At 37.8% G+C, this 20,924-nt stretch overlaps 1 long non-coding RNA gene across 1 annotated transcript in view; it reads right to left on the bottom strand.

Annotated features, from left to right (window-relative positions):
- Positions 1 to 19,858, bottom strand: part of LOC120757467 (uncharacterized) — a 167,984-nt gene extending 148,126 nt beyond the window's left edge. The window contains exon 1 of the long non-coding RNA XR_009208201.1: positions 19,763 to 19,858. This is a non-coding gene — a long non-coding RNA (uncharacterized LOC120757467). The remainder of the gene's footprint in view (positions 1 to 19,762) is intronic.
- Between the last annotated feature and the right edge of the window lie 1,066 nt (positions 19,859 to 20,924).

Here is a 20,924-nt window from a genome sequence, read left to right as displayed (position 1 = left end):
GGTTGAGATTCCCAGCTTTCAAATACATTGACTGTTTAGTTTCTGCATTAGGTTGATACGAGTGACCTACTTTGTTTATCTAATGAGACTGGGAAGAGAATGCTTTGCATTTCTGACAAGGATATTTTTCATTGCCAAAGAAGGAAATAAAAAAATGGCAATATGAAATGCAAAGGTTTGTTTTAATTGGAGTAACACAGCATGCATTATAATAAAACAGACTATAGCTGGTGTGACTGGGTGCTGCAAAGCAGGCAGCATATATAAAGAGTCAAATAAGGCAATTAAGATTTTGGGAAGATAAAATAAAAGATAAAGAAGAGTCTGTGGACGCTTACTTTCAAGGGCTAATACTATTCAAGACATACACATTCCATACATTTTTGTCTCAAACCCTACATAACAAGGGCTACGAAACTAACAGTAATTATTCAGATTTTTTTCCCATCAAAGTATTTAAATACTTAAGCTGGTAAAATAAAATATTTCTAGGAAATAGCATAATATAAAAAAAAAAAAGTATTAGTACTATTAGGTTTTTTGTCTTTTTCAGTTAATAATACTACAATTATTAGAGGTTTACTTGGCATTTAAGTAAAACTTAGCTAAACTTCACAAGATAAGGACAAAAGTTAGCGAGAGAAAAAACCAAAACTGTTAATTTACTGCTTCTCTTCCCAAGGTTTCCTAAACCCCGTTCTGTGCTCTTATGAGGATATTTTTCTTCACTCTTCACTATTCTGAAGTTATCTTACTGCCACCTACTCTTAACATTTGGGTTTCCCTGGTTTTGTGGGACTGATTTCCCACAAAATTCCTCCAGAGAGCGGCAGCAGGATCACTCTATCCTGCAGGGAGTAGCGCTGATGTCCTTCAAGGTCTCCCAACCATTTCATCAGTCTCTGAAACTACTTAGGACTCACAAGCTGATTCCTTTTCAGACCTCCCAATGTATAAGACACTTACAGGATTGAGCTTCAAAATATGCCAATAAAATCATAAACCTACATTCATGACAACAAAAAATTGCCTCTGGAATGAAAACTGTAATTAACTTCAGTATTAACCTACACAGAGAGAAATAACAACTAACTGACCAGCTTCTATAATCACACACTATCATCTGTTCAACAAGTAGAAACTAATGTCTTACAGATGAATTTACAGGCTGCCTCTCCTGTAAATGTCCCTCTCCAGAGGCATTCCAAAAAAGGCATTCCCTTCGTCCCACCTGGACAGGATCCTGTGTAACCTGCTCTGGGTGTCCCTGTCTTGGCAGAGACGTCGGACTGGGTGATCCCCAGAGCTCCCTTCCAATACTAACAACTCTATGATTCTGCAAATTTAGGATGTCTTTTTCTTCAACAAAATTAACACTTTGTCTATTGGAATAAGTTCTGCTGTTTTCATAAAATTTCATATTAAGAGAGATAAAGTGATAAAGTAATAGATCCAACACCAAGTATTTCATACTATCTGTAAGGACCAGAAGCTCAAGCTGACATTCCAACACCATGTCAGTCATTCAGGCAATGCAAAATCTAGTACAGATATCGGGGGGTTTAACTATATAAAGTATGTGTTGTTTCCAGAACTAGTATAAAGAGAATAATATTTTTCAAATTAATGTAAAAGAGCCCCTATCACCCTTTCAGATACCAGGGTTTGGCTTTCCCTTTTACGGTATCACCTCTGTTCATATCTCTGGAAGAGATGGTACAAATTGGTCTTTTCTTATGAGTTCCTCCCACTCACTTCTTGTCATTGTCTGGTAGCAATCATATGAAAAATTCTGAATAAACCCTTTATTGGCCAAAAAGGTTGCTTTAGTGAGAGACTAAGACCATTCATCAGATCAAACACCACACCAAAGAAATGGCTTGTAGCTTGTTTGCCCTTTTTTGCATTTATAAGCAAGAAAATTCAGAGTAAGCTCTGTATCTGGTAGACATTTCATTGATGTCATTTTAATTCCCCATCTGATGAAATACTGCATTTTAAAATTTCACAGAGGATAACACGGCTAAATTGAAAAAAAAAGCATTTCAAGTCATCATTAAATTGATGAACTTTCTTAGTGAGGAGCCCTAGGGCAGAGCTCCATCTCAAACTGTCTGACAGGGCCTGACCCTGCCAGGTTTGGTGTGGGATCACCTGCCCAGCCTCCAGCAGCTGGGACAGAGCCTGAGCCAGCTTGGTCTCTGCTCTCCAGCAGCCCATCAGACACTGGAGGAGCAGCACAGACCTTGGGCCACTTTTTAGAAGCAATTCTTGGTGTCCTGGGATCCTGACTCAGGACACCTGTGCCCTCAGACACAAGGCTGATGTACACCTCGCCTGCAAATACTACCAGGACAGAGATTACATAAGCATCATGTGTAAAAAATACATATCCAGTGCCACCAATTTACAAGCTTAAATGTAATTACACTTGGGATAATAAATGCATTTGGGTCTGGAAAGATCTAGCTTTCCTGTTTTAAATAGAAATGAATGAGACATCACAGCACAAAACTACATCTCAAATTACAGGCATTAGTAGCAACAGTAATCAGTTGAAAATGAAAATTAATTGAATACAGCATTGTTCCAAACCATTTATCTAATTTGATCAAGGTATCATTAACTAATTAAGCAGCAATGCTTGAATGTACCACTTATTAAAGCACAAGGTCATACGAAGGCCACACTATCAGCAGAAAACATGGTTAAGGAAGGCTATCTTTAGCAGAGTTTACACAAAAGTCATGGAAGTGAACGTTTACCAAGTGCTTTCAGAATTGCGCAGTCAGTTAAAAAATTGCCAACCCTTATTTAGGGTACAAAACTGCGTAATAATGCTATTATAACCTCTAAGCAGCTTTTCTCAAAAAAAGAGTTCTTTTCAAGTTCTTTTCAGCATATCAATGATCTTAGCACACTTATTTGTGTATTTCAGACACAGTCCTTGAGAGGGGGTGTTACAGAACTTGTCTATAAGCTAAAAGTGATTCAGAGTCAAAAAGTGACAGAAGTTTGCTCAGAATCCCTCCACAGACATTTAGGGCAGCAGAGGTGGGGGTGCCTGGGAGATCATTAGTATTTACATTTCAACGTGACTTTTCAAAAGTTATGCCCTTTTCTTAAAAAGGTTCCACTGTGAACACTCAGTTAAGACAATTTAATTTTCCTCCTTTTAAAAAACACAAACAAAACAAACAAACAAAAAACCCCCCTAAAGTATATATGAAAGCCTGACTATTTCAATATACAGTATCTCTACTTCTCACAATTGATTTCCTTTCTCATCTTCACTTCGTTTGGGGCTGGGGTTTTTTGTTTGTTCGGGGTGGGTTTTTGGTTTTTTTTAAGTTTTGGGATTTTTTTCTTTGGTTTGTTGTTTTTTTGGGTTTTTTTGTGGGGAGGATTTTGTGACTTTTGTGTGTGGTTGTTGTTGTCGTTCTTTGGGGTTTTCATTATAGTTGAACGTGTTTTTTTTCTTTTTAAGCACTATGTTGAAAGGTAAGGGCTCAGTAAATGACATAGTTCCAGTAAAACATACATCGCAAAAGCAATTCCAGGAAATATAGACTTAAGGAATGAAAGAAGTGTATGCCTGTGACAAGTAAATTGCAGGACTGTGGGGTATAGTTCAATTCTACAAGAAAAATCCTGTTATACAGTTGAAAAATTAATTTCATTCCCCATGGCCTGAAAATATTTTTTCTGACATTTGAGAGAATTGTAATTGCAAAAGTACAAAACCACATCTGTCTTGTCATTTCCTTGGTTCTGTTGTGGGCTGAATATTATCATGTACAGCCCTGTGGTCCCTGAAGAGCTTCTTGGGAGAGCTGCGTTTGCTATCCCTCTTCCTGACACCAAGATGTGAAAAAAAGACTTCTCTTTTTCCAGTGAGACAGTTCAAGAAGAAGTCTTTCTTTTTGCTTATAGGCCTGTCAAATGATACCTCAAGTATTTGTTTGTTGCCTCCTTTTTTTTTTAATGCCATTATCTATTTTAACCTGTGGGTGCTAAAGTGACCATCACCAAATACAGGCTGCTGTAGCTGAGGAGCGAGGTTGTCTGTTGGACCAGGCAGGAAGATTGCCTTCCTCCTTTCTGCCCCCTGATCTGGAACCTCTCCTTTACCAGCTCCAAATGCCCGGAAGAATAAAGCTCAATAAGGGTAAAAAAAGAATGCTGCAGAATAAACCACCAAATCTGTACTCAAATCCATGTAAAAAGAATTGAACTTGTTTACTTCCCCATGACTTGTAATTAGCTCTTTTTTTGTATTTCTCATAAAATGGGAGAAGTGAGGAACTGAGAATAGTGTCCTGGGGTGGGAGTAAAGACTCCATCCCCAAAAATAAAATTCAGCTGAATCTCAGTAAGAATCCAGTCACTGAAATTACTAAAAAGCCTTATAACTTATATATATGAGAGACCTCAGTGACTCTTTATATAAGGCAGTGGATATGGAATGAAAATGGAAATTACCTCATTTTAAAGGCAGATCTAAGTGCAGATAATCACTACCAACAGTGAAACCTGGAGATAAATAAATAAATGCTCTGGTCTAGAAAGGCACTAGGTAGCCAGCAGAAGTTTTTTTGCCTAAAGGTAAGTAATCACATTTTAAAATTGTATGGCAATCACTAAGCCAAAAAGTAGAGAAAGCCAAGAGCTGTGGATGTGGAACATAGATTAATATTCAAATTTAAACACTTTTTTTTATCAGTAACTACAGCCCTGAAACCAGTTGGTGCTTCTGTGCTTAGAATTGAATGTTTGTAGTCCCAAACAATTATTTTTCAGTCTTTGAGGCACAAGAAACACAGAATAAAATAAATTATCCAGATTTCTCCAGAAGAATTAGATAAAAAGAAAACAACCGACTTGGTAAAACTTTGAACAATTATCTATTTCACCTCTATGACTCAAGTCTTTATATTAGGATCCTATCTTGAGTACAAATCAAGTTTACCCCTCAGATTCTAATCAGGAATTTAATTAGGAAGAAACAAGAAAGCAAAGGAAAGATGAAAAAACATTGTATTGCACATCAAACTTTTTAAACCTGACAATTACACTTTACGATTTCATTTCTGTGGCAATAGAAAATATCTGCTTAGCTGATTGAATCATTTGAAAGAAACAAACTCCTTAACAAGATAACTCTAGTGATGAGTAAGATGATTAACAGAGGTGTTTTATTGTCTACCTTCAGGCAGGTTTGTTTGGGGTTTTTTTAAGTGAAAATTTGATTAGGAATGATTTTGGAACACAAAGGCAAGAGACTGCCGCATTCATATCGAATGAACTATAAACATAACATTTCCAAATTTCCTTCCAGAAAACAAGCTGGGAGCTCATTTAGAATGTTTCTTCAGAATCTGTATAAGTGGCATACATTGTAAATGGCCATTTAAATCAGCATGGATGTATGCCACTTATACAGAGGTTCTTAGACCTCAAAGTATTTACCCCATATTTTGCTCTTGTTTGGAGCAGGATTACTTTTTCTACAGCCTGATGAATATTACTGACTTAGTGCTATTTTCTCATATTATCCCTTGGCAGACTCTTGGCTGAGCCCCTTTTTACTTCTATTCAATTAATTTTAGATTTTCCTAAGCAAGATCAGTGAATGACAAATTATATGGAATACATTTCTCCCCATCATTCATGGGCCATAAGAGCCTCCTCTTCTCCCAAGGGAAAGACAGGCAAGATCCCTGCTTTGTTTCAAGATGTTGGTGTTGGTCATGGCTCACTGAGACCATTACAATTATTTTCATAATGTAACGGAATTTAGTCTTTAATTTACATTTTGACTTTTTGAGAATAAATTAAATTATCCTTCCATTCAAAGGGCCAGTTCATGGCCTGCAGCCTCCAGGAGGTAAAAAGCTTAAGCAAGAGGCCAATGAAGCACACTCTTTGTGCATTTGCTTTTCATAAACACGATTTTCAGTCCATTCATGAGCATCTAACTGTGTGGCTGGAGTTTGTTTGCAGAATAATTCACTGGAAGATTTTCCCTACCATGAATATGTGTTTACCTAAAAATATACGGGATGATTCATCATAAAAATGTTTAAGAGCAGGATGGATATCACAGGGCTTACTTTGGTAGAAGGTTAAGTAAGACCTTTTAAGTCAAAAACATTTTGCCATTATTCATTTAATCAGTTAAACTTTACAGCAATTGGAAATCTTAAACAATAAAGGATTTCAACCTTCATGGATTATTTGCAATGAAAACCAAGCCAGCCTGATGCTCATTCAAGTGGCAACGCTCTACACCACCATGAAGAAGTAGAAATCCTACATCATTGTCTCGCTTACAATGTGTAATCTGCCAAAGTTTGCACAAAACAGGAAAGCTTTTTCTCATCCCCTAGAAAAACATGACAGGATTTAGGCTCTGGCAAGACTAAAACAACTCAGTCAATTAGTTTCTGTAGGCTGCATTCGCATCTGAACTGGGACCACTGCCACCGATTGGTTACATTCAACGCACAGTTACCCTGAAGCTTTTATTTTAATTAGTAAAGTTTTGCAACAAGAATCATTTAGTCGTTTTTCTGGATTGATTGGCTAAATTTTAGTGAATGATTTTTTGTTGTTGTTAGGCTGCTCTTCTCATACTTCATTAATAAGGCAATAAATAAAAACCACAGGTTATTGAATGCCATAGCTGGAAAGCTGATACGTGATAATTCATCATTATTGGTTCCGATGAGTTACATGGATATAGTTTGCCTACTGCAGTCATTTCTTCCAGTATTTTCTTATGCTCACATTCCTGAAGAAAATCATACTTGTTTTTTGAAGTAAAATGTGCAATATTTGCTTGTCACTTGAAAGTAATTTTTACAGAATAACAATATTGCCAAGTAGAAGTTTGATTATAGTCTTAAGAAAAAAAAAAAAAATCCAAACAAAAAAAAAAAAAAAAAAAAAAAAAAAAAAAAACACAAGGGGGAAAAAAAGAGTGGCAATCTTTGTTTAAATCTCAACAAAAGACTTGTCTCACAGAAATACATAAACATCTAAAGCAGCCTCTTTAGATAAACAGCAGCATTGATTCACTCTAAATGTATATTTTATTGCTTAACCATTTTTCACGCATCTTCACCAATTTTTCAGTTATATTCTGGACTCAGAATAAGATTATCCAAATAGCCCTCATACTAATGTCAAATGCAGGAACTACTGCTCCTACTAAACAGTTCTCTTTTTGTAAATCTAGGGCTAGAACAAGGGCTTCAGGGCAATTTCACCCTGAGAGATCATAAACTGCTAATCAGCCATTATCACATCCTCTTGGTTTTTTCCATAACTATTTCCCAGAACTCAGTTCCTTTCTCAAATGTTTAACCTCTGTTAGAGCATGACCAAATCAGAAGCCCTCAGACAGAGGTTGTGTCTGATTGTTCAGCTGCCCAAACCACGCAGAATGGCTATGACCTGAGGGTGTTGTTCAGTACTCTCTGCTTTTCCAGAGATATCTGTACATGTACGTAATGATTAAATACTACTATTACTGTTGCACCAAACTGTTAAGACCAACATTTTTTGGAATCTAGAACTATTCAAGAACACTGACAACTTCCTATTTAAAATTACACTTTAAGATTACTGTAAGCTACATCCTATTCACATAATGCAAGTTTGCTACACTCTGCATAATTAATTTTCTTGTTTATTTAAGCTGTGTTACAGTTAAATGTTGAAAATCCCTTGTGTCTATGATGTATCTTTAGTACTGTTTTTAATCAATTAGACAAGCTTGGAATTGAGTGAGGATGTCTTATAAAGTTAGTATGACACTATTGTCTATCCAAAAGTCATGCTAAATGTGTCAGATCCATATCCCTCTTAGCTGCATTCATTGAGGACCACATTAGACACTCATTATTCCCACAGTCACACTGACCAATTCTAACATTCAGGTAAATAACCCTATTAACCTTTACAAAATACTAAAGAAACATCAATTTTATTCCACAATGCTAAAACTTTACTGTCTGGGAGCTCTGGGGGAAGGAAACAAAAATAAAAATACACCAAACCAAAAGACATTGACTTCCAGGGGATTCCTTTGGTGGGTTTCTAATTCCTTTGGATACTTGTTATCTGCAACTGCTAATAAGAAAGGAGTTAACTTTATGAGCCACAATTCAGCCTCATAAAAAAGTAATTCTCCTGGTTTGAATGATGCTAAGAATATGCCAATATCTATCATTTGCTTCCCCCCTTCAGATCAGAAATCTTCTATACTATAATCAACAATTCTATCATGCTTGACTACAAAATTATATCTAGGATTTCATCTGCTCTCAATATACCTAGAACCTACATTGTACAATTTAACTCTGCTCATCCTGGATTCTTCATAATGCCATTTTCCCTATTTGATCACTGTGGAGAATTGATAGAGAAACGAGACACCGATCAAATTTTTATGAACTATCAGATATACACTTTCCATGAGCATTAAAAAAAAAAAAAAAAGAGGTGTTTTAGGTAGAGGGGAGAAAGCACTAAGTGGGAATTCCCAGTATGGCATCTAGAACAAGATAAACGGAGGATCATTTTTGGCTTGACCAGGACAGTAACCAGATCACTGCTGAATATGATTATAAAGTTCAGAGGTCTTAAAAATATTGACAAAGCCTCCAGAAAAGCCTAAATAATGTTAAAATGCATGTATAAGGACAAATATTAAAGAGAAGTCCATCTTCTAGTAATGAGAATATCAAAGATAGAAATAAACTTTGTTTTCTCCACACAAAAGTCACAACTGGACATTTTTACAGGTCTTCTTATTTTAGAGAAATAAAAAGCAGATGTCAAAAGTACATTTTCAATCACAATCTCAGATCTGTGAAGGATCTTTGGCCACAGGACCATTTGTATTAGATTAATCATTCTGGGCTCAGAAATCAGTCACCCCAAGGCTATATATCTGCACAGTCATATGCAAAATTCAGCTAAGTCTGTGAAAATGGAAAACATCCAGGACTGGCATTAGAAAATGCTCTGCCACGGTCTGCCTTCCAAACAGGAACCAGACTTGGATGCACTTAGGAAGGAAATTGCAGTCTGAAATAATTAAGCCTACTCCTCCCTCTCACAGCAGGCTGAAGAGAGTATGCAGAGATAACAGAAAACCACATTTCACATCAGCATTTCAGAAAAATGCTGCGGTTTCACGGCGACCACCTTTACAAGTATTAAGGCTGAAAGCATAAAATAACCTCCTTCACCCACCCCTGCCACCAGGTTCTGCTGGGCTCACAGTCTGTGCTGCTCACGTCTGGAACGGCTCTTTCTGACTCAGGTGTGGAAGGAAGAGCGGCTGATGCCAAGGCAGGTAGCATGAACACTGCAGTGCCTCTCCTGATTTATGGGCACCGTCTGTGGAGCTGAAAGGCACCTATTGTTTACCATATGGTGTATTCAACCACATCACACAATTCTTTATAAATCTGAAACTATAAAGACTGCAGAGAAGGGGGAAAGGCAATACAAGACAGAGTGATCTTTTTTGCTCTAGACCTTTTACTACTACAGCTTTAGTGAGTTCCCAAGCAACCTGCCCAGGCTCAAAGTAGGACAGGAAGAGAGTACTTGGAAAGAGCCCTGGGATGATGCATCCAGAAGAATAATAGAAATACTACAGGGAAAGATAACATTTCCCTTCACAATCAGCCTCATTCAATAAAGATAAGATTTCTCAAATACCTGTCTATGATGACAGGATACCAGTGAACAATACAAAACTTTAAAAATTCTATTCACAGGCTCTTATCCTCTTTCCATCTGTGTATTTACTCATCCTCATGTGCATAATTTTTTTAATTCACAGAACTATTTTTACCATTAAAATATGCACTGTATTCCAATAGTGTTAAAAATGATCCAATTTTGCAGCACTGAAGAATGAAATAATAATTTCTGAAATTTTTTAAGAAGTTGCGTAATGCACTCAAAATTACCATGTCAACCAATTTTATGGCAATTCACATCCAGGACAAACAGCTGCTGTTTATGAGATAATGAAAGCAATATTGTAAACATAGCCCCATGTTATTTGACTGGAAGAAATCACTAAGGTCAATATTCATTCCCTCACAAAATATAATACATTACTTCACAAGAGGTAGAGTAAGGTCTCCATTCATCCCAGTCAGTGCAAGCAGACCTGGTACATCAAAGTGGCAAAACCTCAAAGTTTAATGCAAAAGCTTCAACCCTGGTCTTAAAAATATCAAACTGAAATAGTAAGAAGGCTTATTGCAGGCCCCCTGCACAAGTATAAGAGGACTGTAAAACATAAATAAGCTCCTATCTCAAAGCTACAAAAATTATTCAGCTTTTCAGATCCACGACAACATTAGCTTAAAACCCACTATACATGGCCATATCAAATATTCCAGCTTTTTTGTGAGTGAGCAACCATCCCTTCATCACTTCATTTCACTTTAACACCCAGAGCACCAACTCCAGAGCAGGACCAGCACTGCTCTAGTATCTAGGGTCAACCAGTAAGGAAACGAGCCCTCCACAAAACATTCAGCTACTTCAGAAGGAGAACACTGGCACCAAACCAGCAGAAATATTTGTCTGGATTAAGACACTCCCATTCAATACATTTATTGTGAAGTCTAGTGACAACTGGGTTGATTTCAGTGACTTAGATTTGTCTAAACACAATGACATCCCCCCTCCCCACAAAGAATTTTTTTTAATGATTTTTTTTTTTTTTTTTTTTTTTTTAAGAATGCAACCTCAGGAGCCAAGAGAAGGGGCTTGAGTGAGAGCAGATGGTCAGCCAGTGCCACCTCCAGGAGGACACTGACCAGAGCTATTCTGTGCCATGGCACTGTCCTGAGCTGATTTGGGTAAGCCATCCCAGCTGAGAGCAAGAAACGGCAAAAGGAGGTCATTGCTTTGCTCATGTGGATGCCTAGGAATAACAGGCTTTTATGTAATCTTCCAAATGATGCTACACCTTCCAGTTGCCGTAATTTGCGCATTGCGTGCAGACTTGCTTGGACTGTCAGTGGAGCTCCCAGTGCCTTGGACAGCAACCCAGAGGAAGTCATGGCATATCAAAAGCAGTGAAAGGGCCCTGCTTTTACTAAAAAACAGATGTTCTGAGAAACATCAGCAGCTTTAAATATTTTTGTTTTGAAATCATGAAGTGCTTGTTTAGGAAGAAAATTATCCTACCAGACATCCCTTTCTAGGTTCCTACTGGAACTCATTCCCAGTCCCTGCTCTAACATGTCACTGCAGAAGCACAGAGCAGTGCATGCTATCCGGCAATTCCAAATTCCCTTCACCCCTAATGGATCCAATGCGTCTGCCCACAGCTCAAGAGACATCATCAGCTGCTTCTCCTCAGACTTCAAGACCCTTTCTAGCTGACTCATCCCTTTCAGGCTGTAAAAACACTATGCTACCTAGCCCTGAAACAGAGGTCATCATTATAAAGGAGAAAAGTAGAGGGAGACAATTCCTGCACTCCTGTCTTTTCTTATAGCAGCACCAAATCATGTGTCCAAGTCACGGCTCACTAATAGTAAAGTGATGGCAGAAAACTCAGGATAAGCTTTACTGGCCATGATGAAATACCAGTGTCAAAAAAAGGAAAGAGGTTGTGTTTAGTGGAACTCCACCAAGTCTCCTCATTCTTGTAAAGAGGGTAAAGGAATTGCCTGTTTGAAACTACCAAACCCATATGTGCAGCCAAGTTATACTGAAAAAAATTACACCAAAAAAAAAAAAAATTAGCTGTTGACTGAAGATCAATAAGTGCATGGGCATGGCTAATGACTAAATAAATACTGCTGGAAAGCTTGGGAAGAAATTTGGAACACAGCTCAGAATTCCTGGTTTATTGATTATGTATCTGTAAGATTGTGATATGCATCTCACTGGCAGAGGCAAGTTTTTACAAATACTAATTACCCAAATGTTTTTTTCAGACACAAAATACAGTATTTTTAATGAACCTGGATCACAGCCATTTAAAAACACCTAGAAATCATTCTGGGGGACTGGTTCAAGTGCAAATTCAATTTAGAAAATGTGGCATTTCAATCAGCTTACTTACAATTAACAAATGCAACTATATAGCCACAGAAAGTCAACTCCTAATAGTAAAAAAGAAGTATGATAGATATCAGTGAATTAGGCAGCAGTTAAAACATTTTACTAGGAAAACAAGTTTTGACAGTAAGTCTACCTCTGGACTTTTGCAGGGTATTTTTTCATTTCCTCAGTAAAGCGGGCCTTAGTTCACTACAAGTCACCCAAACAGGGTGCACACAAGAATTAGCTCAGCCCAGCTACTCATCTTGAGCGCTACAAGCAGGGCTGCCTTGATACCCCCCTCCAAAAGGGCATCCTCAGAATGGCACTCAGGCAGAGACCCCTGAGCAGTTCAGCCCCTGCCTCTTGTACTTCCAGGTGTTGTCCATGGCCAACCGTGCTCTTCAGGATGACCTCTTGAGGAATTCTGCATGCTCACAGGATCAAGATTTGCACAGGACAGCTCCTTACAGGGCAGGGAGCACCAAAAAACCCTGAAACAATGGAATGACCCAACTCCTCATGCTCAGTACTGCAATTCCTACCCTGGAAGCCCCTGACGCCTTAAGGAAATCAGGAGCAGGATCATAAGAATCCCCAAGGAGAAAAATCTGGCAATGCCATCTCATTGCTCTCAAGATTGGATCTGTACCAGGGGAGAATTCCAGTCCAGCCCTGTAAGTGCTGCTGCTGACTGAGACCAGGCCAAGGCTTTTCCCCTACAGTCAGAAGGGATTGAGAAATTTTGTATTTGTATTCACCAATTTATAGTCAGATTTCAGGGAGAAGACCAGTTCATCCTGGAGCAAATGTCAAAGTTCCTTCCCCTAGAATGCCAAATCTGCTTTTAAACTATGGTTTTTGTTACCATGCTGTGAATAAGAAAGAATCAACTAAATTATTAAATACATTAAAACTGTTTCTTGCCATCTCAAGCCCAATGAAGAGATTTTCAACAAACCCTTGTGGAGACTTGGTGGTGAAAAGAGCACAGAGGTTTCTGACACAGCAGAAGTTCTCCAAATGGAATTTAAAAATCATATTTGGAAAAGGAAATAAAATTAAATAAAAATATTAAAATCAGAATCTCATGGAAACTTTCTCCTTCAACGATTCAACTTGCACTAACAATCTGAGGGTAAACTGCAGTTGGAATTAATATTTTGTAAGGTATTCAATGATGTAGCCAAACATTAGCTGCCAGACTCTTGGAAAACATTGTTTTTCTGCCAAGCTTTCCTTTTGTTTTAAAAGCTATGAATAAATTTTGTAGAAAGTTATACAGAATGGCTCTTTGATAATGCCTTTTTTCTTGGTAGACCTAACTTTCATCAGACTTCTTTACTGTGTAGCTGGCATGTAAGAAAAAAAAAAAAAAAAAAAAAAAAAAAAAAGCAATTTTAAAGAGAAAAGTCAGATGGCAGTTGAATAATTACTCTCACTTTTTCTATTGAACTCTGCAGGATAAACTTTGGACTGGATTTGACACATTTTTAGATCCATGCAGAGCAATCTGCAGAACTGCATACAAAGCAGAGCAAGGAAACCCAGACCCATGTGGAGTGCAAACTCAGAAAAGGTTTGACCCATCAGCTGATTTATGTAGTGGTAGTAGTTCACTTGTGGATCAACCAGCTGGTTTTTGCTGCTCCTTCACCAGAACTGGACAACTGTCAGACACTATAAAGGAGCAAAATAACTTTGTTTTATTCTATTAAAAATTATAAAGGAACAATGTAGCCAAAACCTCAAAGGATTAAGGAAGTTAAAACCTGTATTTAAAAAAAAAAAAAAAAAAAAAAAAAAAAAAAAAAAAAAAAAACCACCACAAACACTTTAGAGGGGAAGCCTTGTCTTCATGCAAGTAGGAAACATGACAACTTAATTTTATTTATAATTTAATAACCGAAGAAATTATTCTGTGCTCTCATGTAACCATATTAAGTGGGTGTATTAATATTCTAACAGAGACATTTACAGCACACTAACTTCAGAGACCATTAAAGCCATAAGAGGGAAGCTACTCCCTGTCTCTGCATGCATACGATTCCTCAATAACCACCCATAGCCCTTATTAATGACCATCTTTTACAGCATGATAATACTTTCCACTACGATTCCTGAACATCACACTCTAATTCTAACACAAACAACAGGAAGTCCGAAATATTTATTTTGTTATTAACAAATATAAAACAAAACCCTAATAATATTGGTCCAATGATTATATACAACTGCTAGAACGTATAAGCTCATGCACTTGCCTAAATAGTTAGAATATTTTATATAAGCTCATGTACTTGCCTAAATAGATAGAATATTTTAAAGAATATTCAAAAACACACTACGAGAATGCATTAATAGAACATCTTCGAGCCTGGCCCTAAAAGAGTGCTAATTAATAGAGTTTTCCTGAGCTATTCCACTGACTCACTGTACAGATACCCAGGTTCTGGACTGCAGCAATCACCTGCTCTCTGTGCTGAGACAGAAAACACATGGACACTCCCATGCTTATAAAACTTTGTCCCCTTCACTGAGAGCAGGAGCAAAACTGTGTAATAAAGAGTTTTGCTAGAGCTCCCACACTTTAGAGCAACTTTCTGCCCTGTTCTTTATATGTGTTTTTTTATCAATTTTAAAAAGTTTTAATTGGTCAACCAAACAATTTTCATTTGCTGCATTTTATATCTAATTTAACTGTGAAAATGCCTTGAAAATTGGGACCAAGCAGATATTAAGGCTTAATGTGACTTTCCTAAAGATCTATTTTAATTGCTTACCTCTAACAATTTATTTCTACCTGTAAGCTACCTAAGTAAATTTTAAGATACAGAAAATTAATATCTGTTTAGAATAACTTCCTACAAAAGCCTTGCTGAAGAGGTAAAATTTAGAGATATTCAAGGAAAGACAGTTGTTCTTCCACTATGTTCAGAGAAAAACGTGCCCAAATTGTGTTCTAAGTAAAGAACAATTACATCACTTTCCTTTAATTTCTGCAGCAACCCAGAGCCACCAAACATCTTCACCTAGTGGCTTGTGTCTGAAAGTAATTTCTATTCATACGTATCAAGTTGTTTTGTTTTTTTTTTTCTCTTAGACGGTCTCAGAGCAGTGCTCAGGCTATGTACTTATACACGCTTGCACTGATGAAATTGGGTGTTTGCTAAGCATCAACCAGACACTGGTCCTGGGTATCTAACAACCAAACAGGAGAACACACATTGCACAGGCAAAGAGAAATCCATAAACAGATATTTGCCAAGCATGTCACATCCTTGGCTACCATATGTTCTACGATAGTAAAGCAGGCATGGCACAGTAATAAATTTGATTACACAAATTCCATTAATACTTAGAGAAAGCTGAGCATCTACCACTCAGAAAAGTGCTATGGTTGTTCTGCCACTGAAGTGTTGGGACTTCCCACACACCCATCCCTTCAGTCAGTAACAAACACACAAGATTAGTCTTTGTAACAGATTGCAATAAATATCTGGCATCCTTACAATGCATAAATGTTTGCCAAATAACATGTATGCAGAGATATCTTAATAATAAATGCAGCAGCTGTTTGCTATCTTAGGATGTAATAGAGAAATGGTAAGAAATTATCTGTTATTATTGTGTTACAAAATGAGTCGAGACAAAAATAATAAAGGCATTGTTTATGACACAGCTTACAAACAAAATAATGCCTTTCAGAGCTTTAGATAAAAAATCTGGAGAGGCAAACAACCACAGAGGCAGTGTCCTTAAAATAATCAAACCAGTCTAGCAGCAAATGAAAGTCATCTTTTGAATGTGTGTTTCTCCTTTTTTTTTTTTTTTTTTCATTCAGGTCAGAGTCACCACGGACACAAACATCAGGGACAACAAAACCCGTTGTGAGCCTAAATTCACTTGTAATCTCTCAGCTCACATGTTCAGCGCAGCCAGCTCTCAAAAATATGTGGTGCACAGGTCCACCAACAGGTTGAAAGACTGATCCATTTGTAACAAACTCTATTTGAGATTTTGTTTCATTTGACTTTTCTCAAGTCGCAGAAATCAATGACAGCAACAGCGGAGTAAGCTATGCTTCCAAACCCTTGACTCCTATCAGATACTGGATAAAAACTGGCTACAATTTCCACTGAGTTTGTATTTTCAAGTATCTCACAGAAAGATAGAGCCCAAGTTATTGTTACAGCGACATTGTCAAGAGTGGCAGACTCGATTTAGTCTTGCCTGACATGCTCTGAACTATTGATTCACATACACACACCGCATTTTCGCAATGAAATACACAACTCCTGCGCTTTGAAGCGTTTCAGAAAATAACATTCTCCACAATCTCTGTACCATCCTGCCCGTTTGAAGACAAAAGTTCTGCACAAATGTCAATACGTATTTCGGTCACGCAATCATGACGAGAAAGTATCACCTTGTCAGGTTTGTCCATCTCACAAAGTAGCAGTCTGGAGCTTATAGACCTCCCAGGCCACAGGAGTTATTGCTATCTCAAACTGAGTTCAGTTCCAAGCCTCAAACAGTACTTTACCTTCTTTTGTTGCAAATTTGGGAGGGAATTTAGCGTGCGTGTGTGCAGCGGCCACTTGGGTGGGTGAGTGTAACTATAATGTAGCTTTTAGGTGGAGAGGCATCAGAACAGTGTAAGATTCCTGTGGGGATTTCCTCTCTTCCATTCCTTTTTAAATGCAGTCTCAAAACAATGGCATTTTCCTCTTATATAAAAATGCCTACATTAGAGAGAAATCCACTTACAGCCACACTAATGGCAGCCAGCATTTCTGGTGACTCAGAGATTCTAAGAGAAATATTTTTTTTTTCTATATAAAATCGCAAAAGTAAGTTCCAAGCAGTTGTGAACAGTGAAATGGCACTTAGGCAGCTGCTAAGGTGTAACCTCACTTTGAAGTCATTCAGGTCATCTGGAAACACAGTTTGGAGCAGAAATTTAGTAACTTATATCTAGGTGGAGACAATGCCATGCAGGCTTCCTCAGGAGTCCTTGAATTATGTTCAGTGTAAGAAAAACAGTACACTCAGAAGGTCCCTAAAAGCCATCAGCCTCGAAACAGAAGAAAACAACCATTTTATATGCCTTCCTCCAAAAGGGGGAACAGCAAAATACAGAGTGACATATGTTGAGTGTCAAATTCACCACATGAAATGACAATTTCATTTACATAAAAGCAGCATTAAAAAGTTTTAATTAGTACTAATGGTTGTCAGACTCTCAGAAAAAAAAAATCCAAAATATGGTAGAAAGTGAGGAAACACAAGTAGGGCAAGTGCAAAATACACTGCAATATATTCTTTGCTCATTTGACAGGTACAGTTCAGTTTTGAGCATATTCCATAGCACGATATGAAGTGTCCTGCAATACATTTTTTTAAAGGACAATCAAGTTCTAGTACCATTATTACAGTAATCTGTACTCTGGAAGAGCCCCTGGTCAACACCCAAGCATTAGAAATGGTTACATTTCATTTGCACAACACACAATGCTACGTGGGGTAAAGTGGGTGGATTAAGACTCAATTTCCCTCACCCCAGGTTGGTGGCATTTCAAAGTCATCACTTTGAGTTGCTGAAAACAGTCAAGACTCAGGCCTGATGAGACTGAGGGTAGCAGTATGGGACCCCTGGATTCTGGAAGGGTCTCCTCTTCCTACCACCCAACCTCACTGCTCTTGCTCTGGAGTCAAACCTTTGACCAAGCCAATTTTATTCATTAAACAGCAATTTTCTCACCAGACAGCTTTGCTGGTCTAATCTTACTGAGGTCTGAGCACAGGGGCAACAGAGGAACAATACAAACTTGGATTTTGGTCTGCTCAGTCTTGCAAGACTGAAACAAATAAATAAAGTCAAGACTTTAAAGTACTACATATGTTGTCAATGAAGGCACCCAAATTTTGCAGCTGGTCTGAAAATATTTTTTGTAAGATTGGTGAGGGGCTTGCATACAAGAAATGTATGCATAAATTATAACTTCAAGGGTTTGATTTAACAAGGGCTTGGTCTGCCTTAAAATACAATAGCCTCCAGGGATCGCTACCTACTTGCCTTGCAGAACAATTGTAGATTTTTGGGGTTTCAAGCTATTATGTATTAAATTCATAAACAAGAGAAAAGGTTTGCAAATACCCACATCCAAGGATAGTTTGTTTTACCCCTCTTCTTTTCATTTTTTAGGCCTGTAAAGACAATAATTCACATCAGTCACATTCCCCCTACTGACAACACAGAAAGTAGGAACAAATCCACTGAGAAAGACAGACACGAGGTTTTGATTATCTTAGTCCAACAGTGGGTTTACAGCATTATAACACTGCTGACTTGCATTCTGTTCCCTTTGACTCTGGTGGAAATCACAGTCATAAAACTTTTGTGACTGGCAAACCTACCAGATGCCAACACATCACTATGCTTTAGGAGAGTTTGAGAAGCACGTATTTCATCAGGTCTTTTTCCCTCCTTCCTTACAGGAAAAAAAAAAAAAAAAAAAATTGGCCAACCAACAAAACTTAAAAAACCACACAAATCTCAATCTGGGACATGTTTAACAAAAGCAAGGAGAGACAAAAAGTGCAACATGACCTGATCTATTTAGTAGAATATTTGAGGAATGAGATAGTGGAGAGAAAACAAAGTTCAGGTGTGGAGAACTAAATGAGATCCAGGGGATTCAGCTGTTAATGATCCAGGATTACATGGGGTGTTCTCGGGACCAGCTGCATTCCACCAAGCACTTACACACTACTTATGAACTTCATTAGTCAGAGTCAGGCTGCCTTTACTGTTCTGTGTGTATACTTGCTTGGCTATGCATAATTTTATTTAAAATTATTCCCTCTTCCATCCTCACTATCTTTCTTTGATACACACTTGAATACAAAACCACAGGGTTCAAAGACAAATTTCATATATTTCTTTCCCTGATCAGCTAACAGTTGGAGCTGAAAAGTAACTGGAAAAATCTTAGCCTGCCAGCCCAGAAGAGAAACTCAGGTCTTGTAATCATTTTCACCCTACATGTTTAGAACATGTTAAGCACTGTAATTGTACACCATACTAAAGACATTAAAGCTAATAAAGTTCCTCTTGCATTTCAAGACAAAAACACTTTTCCAAACACACTGCTAGAATAGATCACCTTGATTCTTTAGGTAAATGACATATTAGTAAAATGTCCCAGAAAACATATTAAAAGATCAGTTAATTATTTTCTGCAAGTGCCAAAAATAAGTTAAACTGTATACTAAAAATAAAAAAAAAAAAATAAAGAAGAGACTGAAATCTATTTCTTAAATACTCTTGAACGCAAGTTTCAAAATTACTTTAAACCAAACTAAGTCATTCTCTTAACACTCTAGTAAAAATTTTCTGTGGCCCACAAGGAAGAGGAAGGCCAAATCTTTCCAATCTTGGATTTAGAAATTACAAACTCATACTAAGTACCATAAGGCAAGCTGACACACTGAGCTATAGTTTGGATGATTTTTACCATCTCAGCCCAACTCCTGCTGTGTTTTCCTCGTGCCCAGTCCTCAGCCTAGGGAGACCTTGCAAAGCAAGGCTGAGCAGGGGCAATGTCCTCAGCCAGGGTGACCTGGACCCTCCCCAGCCATGCCTGGCAGCACAACCCACACTCACCCTTCAAGGAGACGCTGCTTTTCCTGGAGCTCCAGGGCCACGGGCTGCCCTGAGACTGCCGAAGCAGCCTCACACAACCATGACCCTCCTTGCTCCTGTGGGTAACAGCTGAGCTAGTAAACTTCAGCATCAACTGATTGCATTAATTCAGCAATTAGTCGTAATTAGAAACATTTGCTCTCCTGCACGAAGGCCAGCTCAATGGCAATACAAGAAAATATTATACCTGAATATGGAACACTGAGACTGAGAAACAAGCCAATGAGTTTACAATGCTTAAAAAACATTTACCCCAAGCTGGAAACTTGTCTGAAGTTTATACTGAGAAAATCGTTCTGAAATACACCTTTTTAATTTCCTACTCATGTTCCCAATGTTAGGCTCAAACATAATTTGACTTTTGCAGAAATCTATTTTGAATCAAACATTGGAAAATACCACCGTGAAGAACCCAAATGGTCACTGAATAATAAACTGGTCTGAAATTAATTCATAAGATCACCTTCAACCCAGGATTTTCCTGTTCTATGAGAGAGAAGTACAAAAGCAGTTTGGTAAGAAAGGGAACATAGGAAAAATGGCTTCGGATAGAATGAATTTCTATAGAAGATGGTTAAAGGTAAGTAGATTAATGTAGCTCTAGTGCAGCTTTGCAATGAGAAGAAAAATAATTCTTGTTTGCAAGAAGTTCAAGGACATGAAGTAAGCCACAGAAATTTGTTGTTGAAAACAAGTGTTTTATTCCTGCACCTGCAGTATTGTCTTGCCAGATACACAGACTTGGCCGGGCAGATGTCTTGCCTATTGTGCCAGTTTGGTAACCTAGCTACAGTATCAGAGATCCACGTAAAACACAAAGGGAAATACTGCATTTGCCAGGGGGGAAAAGGCTGGTTTTGTTAATAAAAGCGGCAGTATTGGAGTAAGAATTTCTGGCTTTTTTCGAAAATAGCCAAAATAATCTACAAAGTAGGGTTTATGCATTCCCTACTTTTTGCATATAGAAGAAAGTTCTGAGAAAGCTGCTTCAGGAATATGACAGAAAGACGAATTTTATTTGCAGTTGGAACCCAGGTTACACATCAGAAAAGAGTCAACAACTGGGTATATAAGTTAGCTTGTAACAAACAGGCTGTCCCCACATTCTGGTGACAATCCACAT

Source organism: Hirundo rustica, chromosome 10 (assembly GCF_015227805.2).
Source record: "Hirundo rustica isolate bHirRus1 chromosome 10, bHirRus1.pri.v3, whole genome shotgun sequence".
NCBI lineage: Eukaryota > Metazoa > Chordata > Aves > Passeriformes > Hirundinidae > Hirundo > Hirundo rustica.
The sequence above is the reverse complement of the archived record's forward strand: the minus strand, read 5'-3'. Positions and strand labels throughout refer to the sequence as shown.